This window comes from Cupressus sempervirens, chromosome 4 (genome assembly GCF_028749045.1).
Source record: "Cupressus sempervirens isolate cs-2001-9-10 chromosome 4, ASM2874904v1, whole genome shotgun sequence".
Lineage (NCBI taxonomy): Eukaryota > Viridiplantae > Streptophyta > Pinopsida > Cupressales > Cupressaceae > Cupressus > Cupressus sempervirens.
In genome coordinates, this window is record NC_143121.1 from 285,928,343 (window position 1) to 285,952,477 (window position 24,135).

General features: G+C 35.3%; 1 pseudogene; it reads right to left on the reverse strand.

Annotated features, from left to right (window-relative positions):
• LOC149561122 (putative LRR receptor-like serine/threonine-protein kinase At1g67720) overlaps positions 1–15,569 on the reverse strand; it is a 56,941-nt pseudogene extending 41,372 nt beyond the window's left edge.
• Positions 15,570–24,135: the final 8,566 nt, after the last annotated feature.

Consider the following 24,135-nt stretch of genomic DNA (forward strand, 5'->3'; position numbering starts at 1 on the left):
CATATTGACCAGGTGCAATCCTATGCCTAATAACATCTCTACTTTTTGATGAAGGATGAGTGTTATCAATCCAAAATGATATGATTAATTTTTTTAATAACTCTTCAATCCTATCAGAATGAGGTGCTCTACACATGATTGCCCAATTTCCCTCCATAGTACTGTCATCCACAATTAATCTTCTCTTAACATATTCTCTCATTGTTTTCCTACTAAAACACATTTCAGACGAAATTGAAGATATTTGTCTATTTTGGGTCATATTCTTACTTACAATAGACATCAACATCACTTTTCTTGCCGCAGACTTATCTTTAGTTTGAGAGTGTTTTCCTATGTTTCTCAAACCTTGTTTAACATTTTCAATCAAATCAGTTTGCATGTTAGAAAATCTTCTCTTTTTTGATGTTGTGTTTACACCTAACAATTTCAATGCCTCTTGCAACTTTTTTTGTGTAAGAAAAAGTGAAAGCAACTAAGCTTGTTCAAGTGTTTTAGTATTATCAAATTGAGTCATAATTTCTCTTATCTTCTTCTTCATTGACCTTCTCTTAGACAAACTTAATGGTTGAACACTAGCTGCAAGTTTTCTCAATTTATCTACATCCATTTTAAGTAAATGATCTAAATTCTTATGAGAAATACCATACTTTATAGATTGGACAATATTTAAGAGTTCATCCATACTAGTTCCTGCACCTGATCTCAACCCTTCTCTGATTTCTGTGACTAGAATTTCTATAGGGACTGATCTTGAGCCTTCTGCAACATCCATTATTTGAGATTCAACAAGGAAAGATTCTGACCCTTCTCCAACTTCTGTTATTTGAACCTCTGTAGGGACTGATCTTGAACCTTCTTCAACATTCATTGTTTGAGATTTCGTAGGGAGTGTTCCTGACCTCTCTCCCATAGGCACTACTTGTACTTCTGTTGAGCCTTCTTCAACATTTCCTTCACCTTGTTTAATTCGATGATAACGTGCCATAGTTTTCTGAATATTTCTTTGTTCTGCTTCATCAGATCTTTTCCTTGCATATTTGTTTTGCCTTCCTCTCTTGTTTCCCATTATAAAATTTAAAAAAAACAAATTATCCCTTGCCTCAAGATAAATTTCGTGCAGTAACCAGATAAAAAAATCACTGTACAAATTTGTCTATCGCTGTTAGTACTTTTAAATTATTTGACAGAAATCAATAGAATGCAATCGTCTGCAAAAAGACATAAATATTTTTCATTATATGACTAAAATCTGTGAGTCGCATTCTTTACAAGTAGCAAATCACCAAATCCTTCTTAAGCCATCATTGAATCACAAACAGATAACATGGTATGAATACTATAATGTTTGTCCTAAAAAATAAATTTTTCTTTCTTATAAAATATATAATCGTTTTGTCTTTTTAATTTTTTCATTCTTATTGTAGGACTAGAAAAATGGGTTAAATGCATAATATACTATGAGAAATCACAAAACTCAATCAACATACATTAACACCCACTAGTCTACCATGAAAGCCAAACTAATCAAAAAAAGTAAACAAAAGGTTAGAAACCCCCTCTTTTATTTGTAGCTCCCATGTCCTTTTTTCTGCAAATGATGTAGCTCCAAAGTTTCTTAAAATGCAAATTTTGAGTGTTTTGAGTGATTTAGAGTGTTTCTTAAGGTCTTGGGATGCAATGCAAGGTGTGGAAGTGCAGATTAGGGTTTTGGAACCTAGAATGAAACACCTAATTACCAAGTGCATCCTAAAACTACCAAGTGTGCCCTGAAACTACCAACTCCACCCATGAAGTGTGCAGTTGGTAAAACAGGGTTGCAGTTGATAAAAGAGGTCAAAACTTGATAATTAAGATGTGTGTATGCAATATATGAGTGTTTTTTATATTTTTAAGTGTTTAGGGATGTTATGCAATGTGAGGAAATGTTAAATGATCTAGGGTTTTGATATGCAAAGTACAAATGTCCTAGGGATGTTATGCAAGTGCAAATGCAAGGTGTCATTTTGAAGGTATGCAAGATGAAGATTATGATGTGCAAAATGAAGGTTAGGGTTATGTTTTGGACTCGGTAAGGATGTTAAAGGTAGGTGTACGCAAAGTGGACTATGCAAGGGATGGTTTCCTAGGGTTAATAATGACGTTTAGGCTATGCAAAATGAGGATAGGTGATCAAGAAGACAAGTTGGTTGATGGACAATTTGATAGGGTTTGAAAAATGCAATATGAGGGGGATATACCACTAGGGTAAGTCAAAAATGACATTTAGAAATATGATTATGCTAATGATAGCTCGGTATACATAAGGTTTTTTGAACTTAGGTGAAATCTTTACAAGGTATTAACCTAAGAGTTTAACATTATGACAATAGACTTTGGATCTTGATCAAAAAATGACAAAAAAAGATAAGATCAAAATGACAAAGCCAAATCTACCTTGACATAGGTAGCAGTTGGAAAGCTGGGCTGAAACTAAGGCAATTGTAAGAGCTATGTTTTCCAGATTTTTTTGTTGAAAAATGGGTCAAACTTTACTAGTGCATCTATAGAGATGGAGAAAAGGCCCAATTGGTGAAGGGATTGAGAAGAAGAGGGATATGGAGATAAAAGGAAGAGATAAACAAAGATAGTGAGAATGAAATATATAACTAAGAGAAGGTAGATAGGGAGATATAGGGATAGAGATGGATAAAGGGAGAGATGGAGAAGAAATATGGATATCGAGAAGAAGTGTATGTGGAGAAAAAAATTGATAGGTGATGAGAGAAGTGAAAGGGGTAGACAGAGATGGAGGGATGAATATAAAAATGAGACACAAGTAAATAGTGTTTGTGTGTGTGTGGGAGAGGGAGAGAGCAGTGAGGGAGAGACACATTGAAGGAGATAATTCAAAATGAATGTTCAAAATGATGTGTAGGACATCCGAAATGATGGTTAAAGTAGTCAAGATGAGGGTTGGGTATGCAAAGATGCAAGATGGAAGATGCAAAGTGATAATTTTTGAGGTGAAATGCAAAGGATGCAAGCTTAAATGCTAATGATTGCAATGTGAATATGAGGGATGCTAAAAAGGTGCTATATGAAGTCTATATGATGCAAGTATGAGGCTCAAACTATGAAGAATGCAAGTGGATGCTATGTAAGAGTGAAATCTATGTTTTGCCAAGCACGTTTAGGAGCACAAGTTGCTATGCTTTCCAAGGTTTGAATGTATTGAACCAAAGTTTGTAATGTTTTGACAATGTTTGATATTTTGACAAGGTTTTGAAAATTTTCAAGGTGTAAATTTGAATGTTGTCTTTTATCTTGATTATGTTTTACACACACGCAAGACACATTAAGACAAGAACAGCTGTTGTTAAAAGTGAACAGTCACACCACAACCTAGGCTTTAGGACTGCATCCACTGAATTCCTACTTGAACCAAAGTTCATCCGCGCTTATCTAGAGTGAACAACTTAGGACCTTGGCACCACAGGCTCCCCCTTACAGTGCACTCACTTCTCGGGGCTATTGAGATCCGCTTCCCAAGGGGCATGACTTCCCAAGGGACTATTGTCTCTACTAAGGACCGCAAGAATGTAGGATGTCTTCACGGGCATGGGTGACCCCTTGAGCCAGTGGATAGAAAGGATTTTGGCCACTAAAACATGGTTTTTAGTAAGGGCATTCCGTTCAACAAGTGAGTGATAAACTTCCTCAGAAGGTCTCCTCGCCCCGAGAATCGAGTTTGACGTACCACAAAGATACTGGAGGAGAGCTATCACTCAACAATACCGCTGACACGGCTTTCACCGTAATCGAGTTTTATATAGCGGCTGGAATGTTGACCTGGCTTTTGGCCCATTACCACTCTGAGGTCATCCCTTGGCATACCCAATATTGAGTATCTTGGTCCAAGGTAGGCCTCCTATAGAAGTTACATGGATTTCTCTTACACCCAAGATCCATGAATGGCGAGGGGAGAGGATACGTCCAATGCAACTCCTAGGGATTTAAACACTGTAAATACGCTAGGTAGAAAATAAAAAGTTCATTTTAAGCACCAAACGAAGTGTTATTTAATCTAATAAATCCACACACATGGTTTTGACAAACACACAATGGTCTTCGACAACGTCCTACAAAGCAAACATTAGTAGTTTGTTATGATAATGTCTTCATCCCACAATTGCCACATGCTGCAAGGAGACCATTAGTAACACAAAATCATCTAATCTATGTTCTAGAAGGAAACGAAAGCCTTAGATTATTTCTTTATAGAAATTGAGAATTCATAAAGAGTTATGACACATTTATTTTTATCGAATGAACTTGATTTGAAAATAAAATTAAATATTTTTTATTAATTCAAGTTATAAATTAAAAAATTCAATTAAATTTGAATGAAGATAAGAAATATTGATGAAAGCGTTAACGAAGATAGGAAGAATATTAATTTGCAAATATTGAGAAATCTCTCACCTACCTTCGATTTATCTGTGGACAAAATTCGTGACAAAGACAAGCCTGAAATGCACTATCAGGTTGGTACTAAATACAAAGATTGATGGCACAGAATGACGTCTATAATGAAAATTTGCAATCAATGATTAAAATGTGAGACATGGTGGTTTTTGTTTCGCGGATAGAATGATGTTTCATGCATGTAGGCGCAGGGCCCATTTTTGATAAATTTTTGGCTTTTTCGATTGTTCGAATGAACACAAATTTTTTAGCTATGTTCGTGCGAACATAGCTAGATATTTTTTCGGCCACTGTGAAAGTGCAACAAACATGTTCACTTGAACATGTGTTTGTGTGAACATGCATAATATGTTTGCTTGAACACAGTGTTCGAGCGAACGCTCAAAATTAGGAAAATTTGAACTCATTTTTCATAATTTTTTTAATTTTTTGCTCTTTTGACTCCCATAATTGCAGGAGAATGATCTCCTACTATAAAATAAAAAATATCAAAATATGCTGCTCGAAGCAAGCTTTCCAACGACTGTAATTTTAATACATATTTTAGTCGTTAAGACTTTCAAATATGAGTTTAACTCATTATAGGTTCATTACTGATTGAACATCAACCGACTTCGACACTTCGGGAAAATTAGTAAATTAGGTCAAATCTTTTTTGAAAAATATGTAGGCACTAGCTTATTGAGATACCTTACTATTCAAAAAAAAAAATTAGGTTTATGATAAATTGACTTCAAATTATCTGTGTCAAATGGAACGTATGTCTAAATTACGATTCGTGTCACTTCAAAACTTTCTAAACTATACAATATTCAAAATAAATAAATCAAACCAAATGCAGACACTAGATATTGATGTTACAAATCCAACTCCCAAAGAATTACTTCATTATCATTTCTAGAAAAAAAGTTATGTGTGTCAAACGGACTGTCACTCTTTAAAATATTGAATTTTATTATGTACCACTTTTCAGAGGAGATAAAAAAAATTGACATAAATATTATTATTTTTTAGATTAAAAAATATAGTTACAAAGTAGGAACAAATTATTCAAAATCACTAGTTTATGTCATCTTGAAATTATTTATAGTTTTGGAGATATAGTCACTTGAACGTGACGTTTGTTGCAAAAATATTGATTTCAGTGTCAAAATTGGTCAAAAAGTGGAACCCATTATTGTGGGATCTCCCAATCTGCTTGCAAACACTACAAAAAATTAAGCTGTATGAAATCAGATGATTGGGCTTCGTTAATGAAGGCAACAAATTTATGAGTGAGGCTTGTTTGGTTGAGGTTACAGAAATAAAGTGCAAAATAGTAATCTCCTAGATCAGAGAATGGCACAAATGAGTCTAAACCTGTGAGAAATATAAATTAACAAATTAATACTCACAAACCTAAAAATCAATTTTCACAACTCTAAAAACTACTTGGCACAAACTATTGCCGAGTGCTAATTTTACTCGGCACGTAAAGGTGCCGAGTTGGCTCAGCACAAGAAGAGCTCGACACACAAAGGAAATGCTCAGCACCAATAGATGCCGAGTGAGCTTGTAATATCCCCATTTTAGCAGTTGACCAAGTGTGTGTGCATTAGCCTTGTTCTACATGGTCTCGAGGGCTACCGAAGGGTTTAATGGGATCCTGGAGTGTTTTAGCCTAGTCATTTCCAGTTTGGGCCAAAACAAAGTTGATTTACTCAGTTTTAGGCATACTTACTATTTTTAGTAAGTCGACAGGAAACAGTGCAGGTCAATTTTGGTGATTGGATTCGATACTCCTCGGTGAGAGGATTTAATTGTAAATTATTAAAGTGTTACTTTAATATTTATTTTATGGTGATGTGTACCCAAGGGAGACATAAGGGGTATTTTAATATATGTTTTATATATTACACATCTTTTATCCCACATTGCCCATATGAGTTGAGCGGACCCTTGGGAATAGAATAAAATGAAGCATTTGTGGCTTCATTAGACAGGTTGAATATGAGAAGAAATTGGTGTGTGAGTTGTAGCTCTATTCTTGGCATTTGAGGACATTTATCCTCTCTTGTAACATTGTATACGTCATTCCCTTGGGGTTTGGCCTTTGAAATTATTTGTTATCGGCTTCATTATCAGGCAATTTAGTTGCATTTCTAGCTACAGGCAGATTTGGTATTTTGCTCATATCTTCTTCACTACTTGTCCGACGCTTATGCCGCTTTGAGGGAATGATATTATGAAGGTAGTGGACTGATTGAAGGACAAAGTACTGTAGCAGCAAGTTCGAAAGCATGCGCTGGAGTATTATGTCAATAATGCTGAAGTAATTAGTGAGTTGATAAATCTGCCATGTATTTGGTTTTATGAATTCTGAAAATAACATTTTATTGGCAGCAGTTCATTTCCACTTTGCATATTATTGTAGTTTCTTTCTTTTTTATGTTGTATGATACCAATTCCATGCACAAAACACAACAAACAAATAAACGTTTGATTTCTGGAGTTATAAGGGATTTAAAACATTAAACGGAGAAATAAGAGGTTGAATGCAAACTGTTTGACATAATTCCTTTCAGCAATTTGGTTTAGTTTTTGGGACATTCAGGGGTGCCCATTACAGTGGTATCAGAGCTATAAGTCTTGCCATCCTATGGAGGTCTTATAGGGAATTTGGAATAGCCGGATAGAGGGAAAAGTGTTTGACGAAATGTCAAAACACTAAAATCAGAAATAAAGAAAAACACAGGCTAAGCATTTATGTTTGAGCATGTGACAGGGGTCTTATAATTTCCACGATACCAGAGCAAGACAAAATAGGATTTCAGACTTGCAAAGCAAACAGTCTAGTACATCTATGCAGGTGGACATTGAATCCAACCATACAGAAACAGAGGAGATATTCTTTGATCAGGACAATAATATGGGTGATCGAGATGATAGGAATATAGGATTAGGCGGAGGTGGAAATGCTGGTCCAGATGAGGGGGAGGTACTATTCAGACAATTACTAGATACATTAGAGCAGGGGTAGCATATGCAACAGGAGAAGAATAGGCAAATGGACATGATGTTGTAGCTCATGGCTAGATAGATGGGTGTCAATATTAATCCAGGTGATGCCAACAGCAGAAACAATAACAATGAGGGAAACAATAACAACGAGGGAAACAATAACCATGGAGGCCAAGGCAATAACAATGGTCCTAAGAATAACATTAATGGTAATAATGGACATGACAATAATGGGAATGAGGCTGATAACATGTTGCACGCCCAGCGCGGACTGCGAGATCGAGACCTCTTCTACCCACTTTCCCACCCAGAGATCCGGTTCAAATAGTAAACGAACCACAAATTACCAAGTTATAGGATCAGTTCAGGAGGGACTGGGAGGCTAGTGGACCATATTTTCAGGTGGATATTTCCCTCAGAGATTATATTGACTTGAGGATGAGACACATGCCTAGAGTAGGAGGGAGGAATCAAAACTTTGACCTGAGGAAGAAAGTTGAAAAACTTTCTTTACCTTATTATGATGCTTCAGGGAAGATGACTACATGAGCTTGGGTGTAGAAGGTAGATACATACTTGCAGCTAAATCCTATGCCTGAGGAGGAGGCTATCAAGTATTTGGCTATGCACTTGGATGGCGTTGCACATGAATGGTGGCATCATGGCATGGTGACTTTGGGGCATAATCATATTACATCCTATGAGGAATTCACCGAAACATTGATTGAGAGATTTGACACTAGGGATCCTAAGTTACATTTCAAGGAGCTATCAGAGTTAAAATAGTTAGGTTCTGTGGATGCTTACATTGCCGAGTTTCTGTGCTTGTCTGTACTTGTTACTGATATCTCTCCTAGGAGATTGGTGGTGTTATTTTGTGATGGTCTTACTGATCCATTACGAGGTTGGGTGAAGGGACATGATCCACTCACCTTAGCTGAAGCAACTAAAAAGGAATGAGATTTAGCCCCTTCGGTATATAAAGGAAAAAACCATCCAACAGATTCTTCCTACCACAAGGACCAAGACAAAAAACCGTTTTAGAAAGAGTATAGCAAACCCAAAGAAGGATCAAAAGGACTAGACAATGAAACCTTGAATGAACTTTGAAAGAAGAAGCTGTGCTTCCATTGTAGAGAGCCTTGGGACTTATCTCATAAATGTTCTTTCAAGGCTAAGGCAAATCAAATGGAGAATTTTTCAGCAGAAGAGTCAGAGTTAGAGGGGGAGGGTCAGCACTCCGATTCAGATGAGGGTAACACTATAGAGGAGAGCAACATTCCTAAGGATGATAGATCATTGGCACGCTTGACAGGGGCCCAAAAGGCAATCACATTTAAGGTCAGGGGTACTATCTAGGGGCAGAAAGTGATATCTCTTATTGACACTAGGCTACACATAACTTCATAGATGCACAGTTGGTAGCCAGGAGAGGGTTATAGACAGAGGAGCATGATGGGTTTAGAGTCATGGTGGCTAACGGTGATAAATTATTATGCACTCGGAAGATATCTAATCTTCACATCAGGTTTGGAGATGGCTATGAGTTGGAGGATGAGTTCTATGTTGTGGACATGGGAGATTATGATGTCATCCTCGGCATGACATGGATGGCTTCACTAGTTGAGTTCACACTCAACCTAGCAAAATTGGAGATGAGATTCCAGCATGAGGGCAGAATTGTGGTACTTAGAGGACTTTCAGATGGAGGTTGTAGAGTAGTGTCTTTGAGGAGAATGCAGAGACTTTTTCGTCATGATGATATAGAGTGGGCGGCAGAGTGCCACATTATGCCACCTTCACCAGAGCCACAAGAAAAGAGTCATCCACCAAATTTCCAGAAGATACTTGATAGACATGCTAAAGTATTTAGTGATATTCCTCATGGGGTTCCTCTTGACAGAGGGATGGAACATGTTATTGAGCTCGAGGAGGGAGCCAATCCAGTTATGATTACTCCCTATCGTCATCCTAAGAAACACAAGGATGAGATAGATAAGGCGATTAAGGATTTGTTGGAGATGGGGCATATCAGGTCTAGTAAGAGCCCCTTTGCTTCAGCAGTAGTATTGGTAAAGAAGAAGGATGGGACGATGTGCATGTGCATCGATTACAGGGCACTGAATAAGAAAATAATTAAAAATAGGTATCCCATTCCTAGGATTGATGAGCTGATTGATGAGTTGCATGGGGCATGCTTCTTCACCAAAATTGATTTTACGATCCGAATACCATCAGATCAAGATGAGAGAAAAGGACATTGAGAAAATAGCCTTCCGATGTCACTATGGCCACTTTGAGTTCATGGTTATGCAATTTGGTCTAACCAATGCACCCGCTACATTTCAGAGTTGTATGAACTAGGTATTTAGGAAGCAGCTGAGGAGATTTGTCTTGATCTTCTTTGATGACATCTTGGTCTTCAGTAAGACCTGGGAGGAGCACTTACATCATCTGGAGAAGGTGTTATCTATTCTTGAAAGAGAGTCATTGTATGCCAAGGAATCTAAATGTGAGTTTGGCATGACTAAGCTCCTTTACTTTGGGCATATCACTAGTGCAGATGGCGTTTGGGTTGATCCCGAAAAGATTAGAGCTATTGTAGAGTGGCCTACTCCACCAAACCTTACACAACTGAAGGGATTCTTTGTTTTATGTGGTTTTTATAGGAGGTTTGTTAAGGGATTCTCATAGATTGCTACACCCTTGACAGATCTTACCAAGAAAGGAGCCTTCGTGTGGACAGGGGCAACACAGAGGTGTTTTGAGCATTTCAAGTAGGTAATGTCTTCATGTCCAGTTCTAGCTCTACTAGATTTCACGAAGCCTTTTGAGCTTTATTGTGATGCATCAGGTGATGGGATTGGAGCAGTATTGATGCAGGAGAAGCATCCCATTGCATTTGAGAGTAGGAAGCTCCGAGGAGTTGAGAAAAGTTATTTTGTCTATGACTGGGAGATGTTGGCCATAATGCATGCATTGGCCAAATTTCAATCATATTTGGTAGGTGGACATTTTGTGATCAAGACTGATCACAACAGTATTAAATACTTCATGAGCCAGCATGATCTTAATGACTGGCAACAAAAATGGGTGACTAAATTGCAGGCTTATGACTTTGACATAGAGTTTGTCAAAGGTAAGAAAAATGTGGTGGCTAATGCCTTATCTCGGAGACCTCACTTATGTGCTCTGGTAGAGATTTTAGGAGATTGGAGAGATCGGATTATAGCAGAGTATGTGGGAGATGCTTGGGCTTCTGGATTGATTTCAGGTACCATACAGGATGATCACTATGAGGTGATAGATGGATTGATCAGAGTTTAGGATAGGGTTTATTTGATTCTATCATCACATTTGAGAGAGGCGATACTGAAGGCATTTCATGATGCACCCACAGCTGGACATCCGGGGGTCTGCAAGACCTACAGAAAAATTTGAGAGCGGTTTTCATAGAAAGGGCTCAAGGATGATGTTCAGAGGTATGTTAGGGAGTGTGTGGTTTGTCAATAGAATAAGGGAGAGCACACATTTCCTGCAAGTTTATTACAGCCCTTGCCCATTCCTCATAGGAAATGGGAAAGTATTTCGATGGACTTCATCACTGGTTTACCATGAGTGTAGGGAAGGGATTGCATCTATGTGGTGGTGGATCACTTGACGAAGTTTTCTCACTTCTTTGCTATTCCGTCCACTTACACAGCAGCACAGGTGGCAGATCTTTTCTTTAGAGAGATATTCAGGTTACATGGGCTGCCTAGATTCATTGTCAGCGACTGGGATAGTAAGTTTATGAGTGTTTTTTGGCAAGAGTTGTTTAGGTTGTGTGGTACAGATCTTACAGCTAGCACTAGTTATCATCCGCAAATAGATGGACAAACAGAGATTGTGAATAAATGGGCGAAAGGATATTTGAGGAACTATGTAACTACACAAAAAAAGGCTTGGATCAGATGGTTGCATATGAGAGAGTATTGTTATAACACCACTTATCATATGTCCATCAAGATGACTCCTTTCATGGCACTCTATGGTTACGAAGCACCTAGCTTCATGGATTTAGTTTTGGGGGACAATAGAGTGCCCAAAGCCAAAATCTTATTGCAGGATAGTCAGGACATCCTGAAAGTGCTCAAAGAGAATATACAACAGGCCCAGAATCAATAGAAATTGTATGCTGATTAGCACCGAATAGAGCATAGCTTCGAGGTAGGGGATATGGTTTAATTGAGGCTACAACCATATAGACAGTCATCGCTCAAGAAGAGCGGAGCTAAAAAGTTGAAACCTAGATTTTATGGTCCCTACAGAGTGATTCACAAAGTGGGCAAAGTTGCCTATGAGCTTGAGCTTCCAGAGGGCAATCGAGTGCACAATGTGTTTCATGTATCTAGGCTTAAGAAAGCCATTGGTCAGAGTGTAGTGCCTTCTATAGATTTACCCCCTTTGGATGAGGAGGGGAAGCTTGTGTTAGTACTCGAGGCTATTCTGGACACCAGAGAGAGGAAGCTTAGAAACATGATAGTGAAGGAGTATTTGGTCAGATGGAAAGACCTGCCGGAGGAAGATTCTACATGGGAGAGTGAGCAAGTCATTCAGCAGGCTAGACTGAGATTGCTTGAGGACAAGCAATTTCAAGGGGGGCGGACTGTAATGTCCCCATTTTAGCAGTTGACCAAGTGTGTTTGAGTTAGCCTGTTTCTACATGGTCCCAAGGGCTAACGAAGGGTTTAATGGGATCCTAGAGTGTTTTGGCCTAGTCATTTCTAGTTTGGGCCAAAATGAAGTTGATTTACTCAGTTTCAGGCATACTTACTATTTTTAGTAAGTCGGCAGGACACAGTGCAGGTCAATTTTGGTGATTGGATTCGATACTCCTCGGTGAGAGCTTTTTGATGAGCTATCACTCGCATCATTCGGAGTCCGATTGCTAATACATTTTAATGCCTAAAGTTTTATTAAAGTAATGTCTAATTTAATTATAAAATATTAAAGTGTTACTTTAATATTTATTTTATGGTGATGTGTACCCAAGGGAGACATAAGGGGTATTTTAATATATGTTTTATATATTACACATCTTTTATCCCACATTGCCCATATGAGTTGAGCGGACCCTTGAGAATAGAATAAAAGGAAGCATTTGTGGCTTCATTAGACAGGTTGAATATGAGAAGAAATTGGTGTGTGAGTTGCAGCTCTTTCTTGGCATTTGAGGATGTTTATCCTCTCTTATAACATTCTAGACGTCATTCCCTTGGGGTTTGGCCTTTGGAATTCTTTATTATCGGCTTCATTATCAAGTAGTTTAGTTGCATTTTCAGCTATAGGTAGATTTGGTATTTTTCTCATATCTTCTTCACTACTTGTCCGACGCTTATGCCGCTTTGAGGGAATGATATTATGAAGGTAGTGGACTAATTGAAGGACAAAGTGCTATAGCAGCAAGTTCGAAAGCATGCGCTGGAGTATTATGTCAATAATGCTGAAGTAATTAGTGAGTTGATAAATCTACCATGTATTTGGTTTTATGAATTCTAAAAATAACATTTTATTGGCAGTAGTTCATTTCCACTTTGCATATTATTGTAGTTTCTTTCTTTTTTATGTTGTATGATACCAATTCCATGCACAAAACACAACAAACAAATAAACGTTTGATTTCTGGAGTTATAAGGGGTTTAAAACATTAAACGGAAAAATAAGAGGTTGAATGCAAGCTGTTTGACATAATTCTTTTCAGCGATTTGGTTTAGTTTTTGGGACGTTCAGGGGTGCCCATTACAGAGCTCGACTCCAACTAAAATTTATAACTTAGAAAATATTAACAACAGAAGAGGATGCCGAGTGTTCTGTTTCAAGCTGAAGATATTATAACTTAGGAAATTCCAACGTGGATGCTTTCACCATTAAAATCAGAGAGCCAAAGCTTTAACCTTTCAAACAAATTACTCAAATACAACATACAAGGGAAGAACAATGGATTCAAGTATGCCTGCTTGCCTTCTATTCAATCTTTGATATAAACTATTACAAAATCTGAGAGCATTCAGCTTCAACCAGAAAAACCCTAATATAACCCTAAACTGATAATACTTCAAACTTCAAAAATACTTTAAACCTGCAACTCTAATGGTTGCATACAATGATGCTTGGAGCAATCACTGCTTCAACAAGACAAGTTCAACAATAACAAACTTACAGAGAGGGCAGGGGAGACACGTGCAACTATGGGCACAAACTTCTTTTCTTGTTCCTTCTCTGCTCTACTCTGCAACAACTGATCTACTAAATGATTTGACTGAGATAAAATGAATGTAGAAACATTCCCTTTTGTCACATTCCATTTTCCCCCTCATTTCTGATTTCAAAAATCTCACCCACCGTATTTATGTTTCTATCTATTCTGAATGTCAGATGTGGTAGGTGAGCATTTGGCTCTAGGGAGAAATGGCCACTGCATTTAATTTTCCAACAAAAAGTCTCATATCCGCCACTATTCCCTTTGCAATAGCAGTTCTTAAAGCAATCACTGGCGGTCTGTTCACTAACTCCTTCCCTAAATATTTTGGTTGCTCATTCTTAATGCCAATGTCCATTGAGTTACTAGGAGCTTTCCTCCATGACCATTTGCGGTCAAATGGATTGTCTGAGAACCTGCTTGTTGCCACCACAGTTCAAATTTGAGTTAAATAAGTTCAAACATGGGTGCAATTCCTTGTATAATTTTTTTTAGCTGCAGCAAAACTGAGATAAAATTATCAATCTTAAATGCAGGCATAAGAATTGAAAATAGGAATACATATTGGGAATATGAATGATTATTCTAATAACAGCTATTGACATAAGCTCTTTTTAGGGACAAAATGGGAATATGCATTCCTATTCCCTATTCTAATTGACGCACCAAATAAAAAATAAAAAATATATTCCTAATTTCTTATTCCTATTCCAACAACCAAACTGACTAAAGTTTCATTCCTACACTAAGTCAAAATTGACTTATTTTTCTAAGCTTTATCACAATTTATAATCAAATTGAAGTGTAACATACCTTTTGTCAATCAAAGAGAAACATATTTGATAACAACACTTACTTCAGGTTGGAAGATGTGCCATGATCTAAGCGAGCAAGCAGACTCAAGGCCTGATTTTGGAAATCAGTTGAATTGTACATAGAAGATTCGAGTGGGCGGAGCTCAATGCTTGAAATGAAAACAAAACGATTTTGCTCTGTCTGAGTATTGCGAGCAAGGCATAAACCCAGATTCTCACTTTTGGCGGCCAAGATGATCTCGTAATAATATCACATGGTACTGTTTAAATCAGATAAGTTGAGACTCCTCCACTTGATTCCCTCGATAAGTAAATCGAAGAATCTTGCCCAAGGAGTTGTGGAATCAGGGGCGAAAGTTGCTCTTACCAGGTAATTTCGATGGGGCTTCACAGGGATCCTGTAGCAATATTTCTTCACTGCCATGTTTGGAAAATAGGCCATTGTCAAATATTGCACGTAGCGGCCGGTATCATTTGAGCGCACAATCGAAACGTTGCGAGCTCTAACGAAAGGCGAATCGGAAATGCAGTGTTGTAAGTTCTTATCTGTGAGATTATCGTTGGCGCCACATAACTTGTTAAGGAAGCCTGCATAGGAAAAACGGGTTATAGTCGTCTGGATTTAAGTGTGGGAAATTGAATAAGATGTTATGATGTTGTTATCAAGATTTAACTGTGTAGTTTTTGAGTCAAATTAATTGACCCATGTTTCATGAATAGCCATTCAACACAAATCTATCTCTCATTAGTATAAATGCAACACTCAGCACTCATTAGATCTACCTGATGTTCACAGAGGTGAAGCACCTGGACTTCCTTGAGGCCACCCATCTCAACACTAGATTCAATGAATGCTCACTGTTTCATTTATTCTCATAAGAAATAGATTTGTGTTGAATCACTACTCATGAATAACAATATCACAATTTGATTTAGTGTGAAATTGATCTCCTACTGAAAAATAAATTACCATCTAAATCTGAGCGGGCCAAACTCAATAACCCAATGAGCAGCAAGCACACGCTTGTCAATCGCATACCTGACATCTTTCAGACCTGCTAAATTTGGATAAACAATTCTCCTATTAGGAAAAAAAACAATCAATGTCAGGCTGAAAACATTATAGTTCATGAGCAACTATAATAACACTTACGAAAATACTCTCCAAGAGAATTTCTTACTTGCAAGGTTCGAAAATAATCTCCAAGAGAATTTCTTGTTTTGGAGCTTGATAGAGCGAGGTCTATATATAACCAAACTTTGACTTATTGATGGAAGCATGTAGTTGCAGATTTCTTTGTCAAATGAATTTCCTAGATTTCTTTGTCAAGTGAATTGCCTAGTGCCTTCTATCTATAAATACAGAGATTTCTTTGTGAAATGAATTGCTTAGTGCTTGCTAAGGGTCCGTTTGGTTCTTGGAAGATGATAGGAATTGGCTTTTTCAAAATCCGGATTTGAAAATTTGTACGTTTGTTTCAAAATTTGCAAAATGTAATTAGCATACGAGACTTCCAATTTTTCCTCAAAACTAGGTTTTCCAACTTCCTAATAAAAGTAAGAATTGAAAATCAAAATCTAGTTTTGTTTTTAAGGAGTGTGAAAACAATAACTGGACCACGTTTTGAAATTTGCCTTCAACTCCAAGCTTATGCATAAAATTATGTCTTCACACGCATATTCCAAGTGAAACAAATGGTTTTAGTAAAATCTCAAAAATCAAAGTGAAGATATACAAAACCTTGATTTGACTAAATCAAGGTTTGTAAAAATCCGGGTTTTTTAAATTCCACAAACCAAACGGATCCTAAATTGCCCAGTGCCTTCTCTATTAAATTGCCTATAGATTTCTTTGTTATTTGAGGATGAAGTATCTCACATGGCATTTACACAAGGAAGTGCCTAGGTATATACATTTTCCCTTTGGCGTGAAATACAAGTCTAGCTACGAGTCAAGAATCCTTCGGAAACACATCATATCAAGATTGACTGAAAATTAAATTGGACCCAATGAAATGAGGGATGAAGACGACATGCAGATGCTTCTGTCTATTCTTCGGCTGCCATAGCTCACAAGGCAAGAGAATAACATGCAAGGTTAGTCAAGTAATCAAAGTTCAAATATTGTGACTAAAAACATCATATATTAAGGAAGAACATCATACATTAAAGAAGAATTAAGTCAATTTTGAATATTTATCACTTGTAGCTTATGAATCAAGTCTTAATATGTGATGTTTAAGCGATTCATAAAACCATTTTCGTTCATAAGAAATAGGTGGATCCAAGCTAGACATCAAGAGGTTCTACTTTTGAGAATTCAAAATATACGAAAAAATGTAGACTAAAGAAAGTGAATAATAAAAATATAAAATTATATTTATACCTTCAATAATTGTGTTTCCCAAGTAAATGCCATATCTCATTCCTAGGTTGGCTTAGGCTAAGGGTTTGAAATGAAGAATTGGAAGGCTACACAAGTGCCTTTCAAATGAATTTCTTTGACAAAATTTAACAAGTGACACAAGCGTCAAAGTTTCTGCTTGTGGCATTATGCTTTAGGATTATTATATGGTGAAATGAGAGTGTGAGAAAGAATGAACAAATTCCTCACAATAATAATGAAATATTGATTCATCTCGCCTAATGCACATCTCTATGGAATAGAAAGATATAAAGTGAACTGAAAAAACTAAGCCATTGTATTATACATATAATTTAATAAAGATTTAAATAAATAATAGTAAACAAAGGTATTTAGTATACTAATTTATATAATTTTTTTATGTAATATAATAATTAAAGTTTTTATATAAATTTAAGGCACATTGCTATAACATATATTTGTAATTAAGATACTAAATTATAATTAATAATATATTAAATTATAATATTATTAACTAAATATATTTATGATTATTGTGTGTAATGGTCCTCCTAAAATGGAAACTCATATTTAAAAAGATTAAAATACTAAATAAATATCTAGTGAAATATAGTACCATCATATGATATAACTTATGTATGATACTTTTTTTTATAAGCAAGAGTAACTTTTTTTTATAAGCAAGAGGCTAAGGCAATATATTAAATGTTAAAAGAGTATAACCCAACTTCCAAGGCACTAAAAAGACAAAATTAGCCTAGAATTTAAAATATATCCTTGTTCCACATTCGATGGTTATAATTTACCATCTTCTCCATAGAGATCCACTCTTGTGTCTTAAATTACCTAGAAACAGAAACACTAACCAAATAGACTACTCCATAATTCTTTGTTAGAGATTAGAAACTTAAATAAAAATACTATTAAAAAGATACAAATAAGAAATTGTAAAAGGTCATCAACCAGAGATTTAGGAGTAGTAACCCATCAAGTCTTAAAGGATCATTTAAACAAAAAAGCCAAACTTCAAATTGAATAAACTTCAACACACCTACAACTGATTAATAACATCGCAAATTTTTTTTTTTTAAACTTCTACAAACCAATCAGATAGATATTTTTCAAATATGATCGGACAGAGAGTAAGGAAGGCAAGAAGTTTAAAGAGGGGAGGCTTATATCAATTACTCAAAGATAGTAATAAAGGCCTCCCTTATGACCTTAGATTTTGAACTTCACAAAGAATTAAAGCTTGCAAAAGTAATCATGATTCAGTAAGGAGATGAACGAAAAAAACTAATGCTAACTCTATTTTCCTACTAGATAAAATATGGCTTGTTACTTACCATCTTTTTTAAGCCTTGTAACTATTAATTAATTAGAAAGATGAGGCAACAATTAAAAAATTGATTATAGAAATGCATTAATCCCCATATTATCTAACTTATCCACTCACTTATTACCTTCTCGATACATATGATTGAAAATCGTTTTTTCTTGAAATATTTGCAAAGTTCTAAAACTATAGCTAATTTAGAATCTATTTTCCAGTCAGGAAGGGAACCTTTTCTAAGGGCATTAATAATGCTGGCATAATCCCCTTCAACTCCTAAAAATTAGATATTTAAATATTTACACAATTGAAGGCCCTCCACTAGAGTAAAAATCTTTGCCCAGTTGTTAGTAGCTTGTCATATGTATTTGGACAAGTTAGAGACTTCAATCCCTTGATAATTGTGAATGCAACACCCTATACTTGCTTGACCTGGATTTTCCCTAGAAGCTCCATCAAAATTGAGCTTGAACTAGGGTAAAAGTACAAAACTATGTCACCTTTTAGGCTAACTTATCACAATGACTGAATTTGAGTATTTCTATCTAAATTTTTATTTTTTTCAAACACATGATCTTGAAAGATTTATTCTAGCTAAGTTATATATGGTCTCACATTTTCCCAACTGGAAATGTCTATTAAATGCATGTTTTATACTAGTTAGTATCTAATTACTAAATAAATAAAATTATTTTAGAAAACTAGCATTTTAATAGCTCTTACTTTTTATTATTATATTTTTTTAATAACATATAAACAACATTTTATAGAGCTCAAACTCATGAATATTCTCATATGGATTTCATAGTGTTTTAATTAGATATAGTATATTGTAATTAAAAAAATTTACAAGTACGTATTTTAACACTTGAGAAGATGTCGATTTTGAGAAAGAAAAATATAGTAAATCATATCAATTTTTTAAAAAAATTATGTCATTCTAGAGGAGAGAATCCTCTTCGAGAATCTATAATTTTTCTTTAGGTTGGAATACATTTGTTTTGAAAAATGTGGTGGGAGATGAAAACCATCAATTTGAATAAGTTGAAATTTGAATCGTTATAAAAGAGAAAATATAGGTCTAAAGCCAATTTTTGTTTTTGATTGTTCTAGCTACATATGTTATCTATAACATAATTTGAGATCAAAGTGAAATAAGTTTATTTCCATGTCATTTTGTGGTGAGAACTAGACCCCTAATTTCTAGCTTTTTTCAACAACTAAAAAGTTATCTTTAAAAATAGGAAAATATATCATTTCTTATTCTAAATAATTATTAAAAATTACATTCCTAAAATTCATCCATTTCTACACATTTCATTAGTTTACTTCATTTTCAAATTCTAAATAATAATACTAGTTTTATGTCATTGAAGGTGAATAGTTCTACTTTTGTTAGCCTTTTCCTTTGTAAAAGGGTGACACAGGTTTGTGCTTACCCACCATCCATTTTGTGGAGCCTTCCAAACATATTTTAATCTCTTAAATTTACCTAGAATCCCTCCATCACCTAAAAAGTGAGGAATTTTTAGATCAATCCATCTACCTCTCATCCTTTCACCCCGATGTGTCATCTTAGCATATTTTGGAAGATAGTTAAGCAAACTATTATTTGTTAATTCAATGATAGAGACTTCAATATTTTGCCTTAATTAATCAACATGCATCTACTTATTCTAAAGGATTCTATGGTTCCTTTCCTTCCATAGTTCCCATATAATTATGGAAGGAGACATAATTCAAAGGCTATGATATATACTATTAGTTTTTAGCAATGGCCAAGAAGTTAACATACTCTTGATCAAATTTGGAAATGCCAACATAACTCCTAGTTGTGAACATAGCCAATTCCAACATGATCTAGAGTAAAGGCATTTAAGAAAGAGATGGTAAGAAGATTCCTCATTAAATTCACATAGTGGGCATCTGCTAGGCCCCTAAATGTCAAAATTTTTAATTCTTTCTATTCTAAGGGCCTTTCAATGAAGCAAAATCCAACAAAAAATCCTACTTTAGTAAGGTAGAACTTATCCCAACATAGACAAAGAGATTCAAGATACAAATAGCTCATTTTTGAGTTATACTCTCCATTTTTTCTCCCATCCGATATAAGTTTATCATCCCCTCCCTTAAAGGAGATCATTCTAGATTGTAGAATTGAATGAAGAAGAGATTTATCTTCTAAGGGAATCTCTTCAACATCAATATTTTTCCACTTCCAATGCAATCCATCTTCTCCAAAAATCACATAGTCCTTCACCTTTGTTCCCCATCTCTCTACTAAATAAGATATGGCTTTCAGCAGGGAAGGATAATGGAGAAGGGGCTTATAGCCACCCTAAGAGTCTTTCTAAAACAAAGCCTCATTTCCATCCCCAAGACTCCATGAGACCTTATTCTAAATAATATATCTACATTTCAAGAAGAAATTCTAGAATCTAGAGCCTTTGGGAGGGTTGATCTCCCTAAAAATATGGACTAGATTAGGGGATGAAATGTATTTGTGGAAAATAATCCTAACCCATTTGAGGTTAGGGAACCTAACCATCCTCCATAATAACCTTTCTCCTATGGCTATTCCTTGATGTTTGATATTTTTAATACCAACTCGACCTAAAATGTTAGACCTATAGATTTGGTCTCATGAAAGAAGAGAAAACTTATGTCGATTTGCATTACCCTACCAAAAAAATGGTTCAATGTAGACCTTTAATTTACATCACTTTTCTATTTGGGGGATCCAAACATAAAAGCTAGTAAATAGGTTGTGCTAACAAAAGAGTAGAACCCTAGTCTTCCTTCCTGCTAGGAAAGCCACTTACCTTTTCGATATAGCGATTGTTACTTTTAATTTTTTTACTAGGGGGTCCCATTGTTTAGATACATTGTGACCCAAATTGAGAGGGAGACCCAAGTATCTACAAGGCAAGATACCTTTGTTAAATTTTTTATGACACAAATTTGAGCTTCCAAATTAGTGGAGGTGTTGAAGAAAAAGATGTTTGATTTATCTCTATTAATTTCCTGACCTGACACATTGAAATAGTTCTCTAGAATATCTTTCTAGGCATAGGCTTCTTTGGTTGATCCTTCTCCAAATAACATTGTATTATCTAAAAAATTTGGTGTGTAGATGGTTCCTCCATATTGGTTATTGGGATACCATTGATGTCTTCTTCCATTCTTGCTTGTGAAATTGATCTACCTAGTGCATCAACCATAAGAATAAATTAAAAGGGAGAAATAGGGTCTCCCTATCTTAGTCCTCAAGAAATACTAAAAAAACCTACCAAGGTTCTTTTTATTAAAATAGAAATTTTTAGAGTAGGTATACCTTCAAATATTAACACTATCAATTGTTTAGAGAAACCATAAGCTTCAAGACATTTGCATATAAAAGTGCCTATCTACCCTATCATATGCTTTCATAATATCAAATTTAATGAGCATACTGAGTAACTTATTATCTAAACCAAATGAATAGCCTCCTAGCCTAGAATAAAGCCATCATATATTGACCTTCCTAGGATGAAACCTATTTGTTCCTTACTTATAAGACTAGACAACATTTTTTGAAATTTTCTAGCCAAAATTTTAGTAAAGAGTTTTTATAGAGTTTAACATAAAGCTATGGGTCTAAAATTGTTGAAGTATTCTACTTTAATCTTTTTTGGAATAAGGGCAATAAAATTACTATTGAATTCTCTTAGTATCTTTTCGGAGTTCCTGTTTCCTTCCAAGGATTTAGGACTTCCTCAACCTTTGGTTTGGTGATCTTTTGCAACAAGATTTTGTTTTATTCTCCACAGACTAATCTTTAGATGTTAGAGAGAACACTCCTTTGAGTTGTTAGACCAAAACTTACACCATTATTATAATTACCTTCAAAGTAATAAATAACAAGTGTTTTCATGTAGGTGAGTCTTGGGAGCTGTGGGGTTGATCTAATTCATCAACTTCAACATGGTATCAAAGCTCTAGATCTTCATGCCCCTGTTCTATTTATGCCAGTTGTGGCTTGGCTTTTAGATTTTTGTTTTTCTCTTTTAGAGGGTTCCATTTTTTAGATTTTTTTTTTGTACTGGATCTGGGGGGTCACTTTTTTTGGTGTACTTTGATCCCAAATCGACCTCACCATTAAGCTTAGAGTGCCCAAAAAACTCTACTTTCATATCAAATGTGTCTAATTCAGACACAGTTGGAACCTAAGGAAAAATACAATAATGCTTCTAGATTAGGCATGTTTCCCAAGGTGGTGATTTTAAGATTTTTTGGCATGAAATTAAAAAAAAAATGGCACAAAAATTATCCAATTTTTGACATTGAAATGGATATTTTTTGACATAGAAATTGAGAATTTTGGTGTGCAAATCAAGATATTTAGCATAGAAATTAAGTCCTCCTATGCATGTTAGTAGGGAAATTGAGGCACATTTGTAGAGAAATTGAGATTTTTGGCACAAAAATTGAGGCAATTTTGGTATAGAATCTGCATGCTTCTAGATATAGTTTTTGGTATGAAATTGACATGTTTCCTAAAGTAATTTTTTTACTAGTAGGCATGCTTCCTAAGGCATTTTGGCATGGATTTTGATTTGATAATTTTTTTTTAATTTTGCCATTCTAGATCTTTTTTTACTTACATGTAGTTTTTGGTTGTAACTTGCTCATCTAGACTTCATTTTTTGCTAATGACATATTGTCAAAAAGATGGTTCTAAGCTCATTCAAGTGCTGCAAGCTTTATTTTGCACTCTAGGAGACATATCGTGAGCATCTGGTCATTGATTTGGGTATTATTTATACCATCGAAAAGGTCTTTCTATACTCTTTTCGTTGATGCTAGTTGTATTTCCAGATTCTACTCGAAGCACATTCTATTTAATTTTTTTGTATTTATGCAATCTAGTGGATATCTTGGTTGTTTTAGGTTTAGGATCAATTTCATTGCTTTAGATGATTCATCATGGGTTGTACTATCTAGTTGTATTAGCCTTATGTCTCTTTTCTTGTATTTAGATATCATTTGTATACATTCTTGCAAATGCATTGAGATAAAGTGCCATATTCCATCTCTATCTTTGTTTTAGTTATTTTGGCTTGTTTTGCCTTCTAATTCAAGCAGTTTTATCTAAGGACACTCATACAGATTATTATATTCTTGGGAAGGATGATCTCTATTTGTATCTTATTCATTCACTTTTGATAATAGCAATTTCTCTTTTTTTCTCTTCAAGAATGTCTCATCTATGAATCTAGGAATTCTAGCCTCCATAGCTTTTACTCCTCTCTCTTTATGATAGGTGTTCTCAAACAAGTAATTCTTGGGAGTTGTGGGGTTGATCTTTCATCAACTTCAACAAAACTAATACTATTGACATATCTCCATGATAAAAAACCTATCTAATCTTTCTGCAATATTAATAAACCACTTTCATCTATTGTTCCAAGAAAAGGCGTTGTCTGATCTAGCTAATTCCAGAAGGCCTAACCTATTTACCAAGTTAAAAAATTCTTTTTATGCTAATGATGTTGACATTAAGGTCAAATTTTCTATTAGTGACTTAACACTTACTCAGTTGGTTTCATTTCTACTGAACTCTATGGTTGCTACCAAGCTTATCATTCATCTAGAAGTGTTAACCAAGTGTTTTAGTTACTACCAAACTAAACAGTTAGATTGTAGTTCATGTTGAGCTTCATAGTGTCTACCAAGCATCTAAGACAATTTAAAGTATTTCTAGAGTGTAGTAGAGTCTACCAAGTGTTCCAATAGAAGTGATGAAGATCTTAGTGTTAACTAAGTTCTATAGTGTTAACCAAGTTCTATAGTGTCTATCGAGCTTGCAATGTTATTAAGGAAAATCTAGTGTTGACGGAGTCATGCAGTGTCA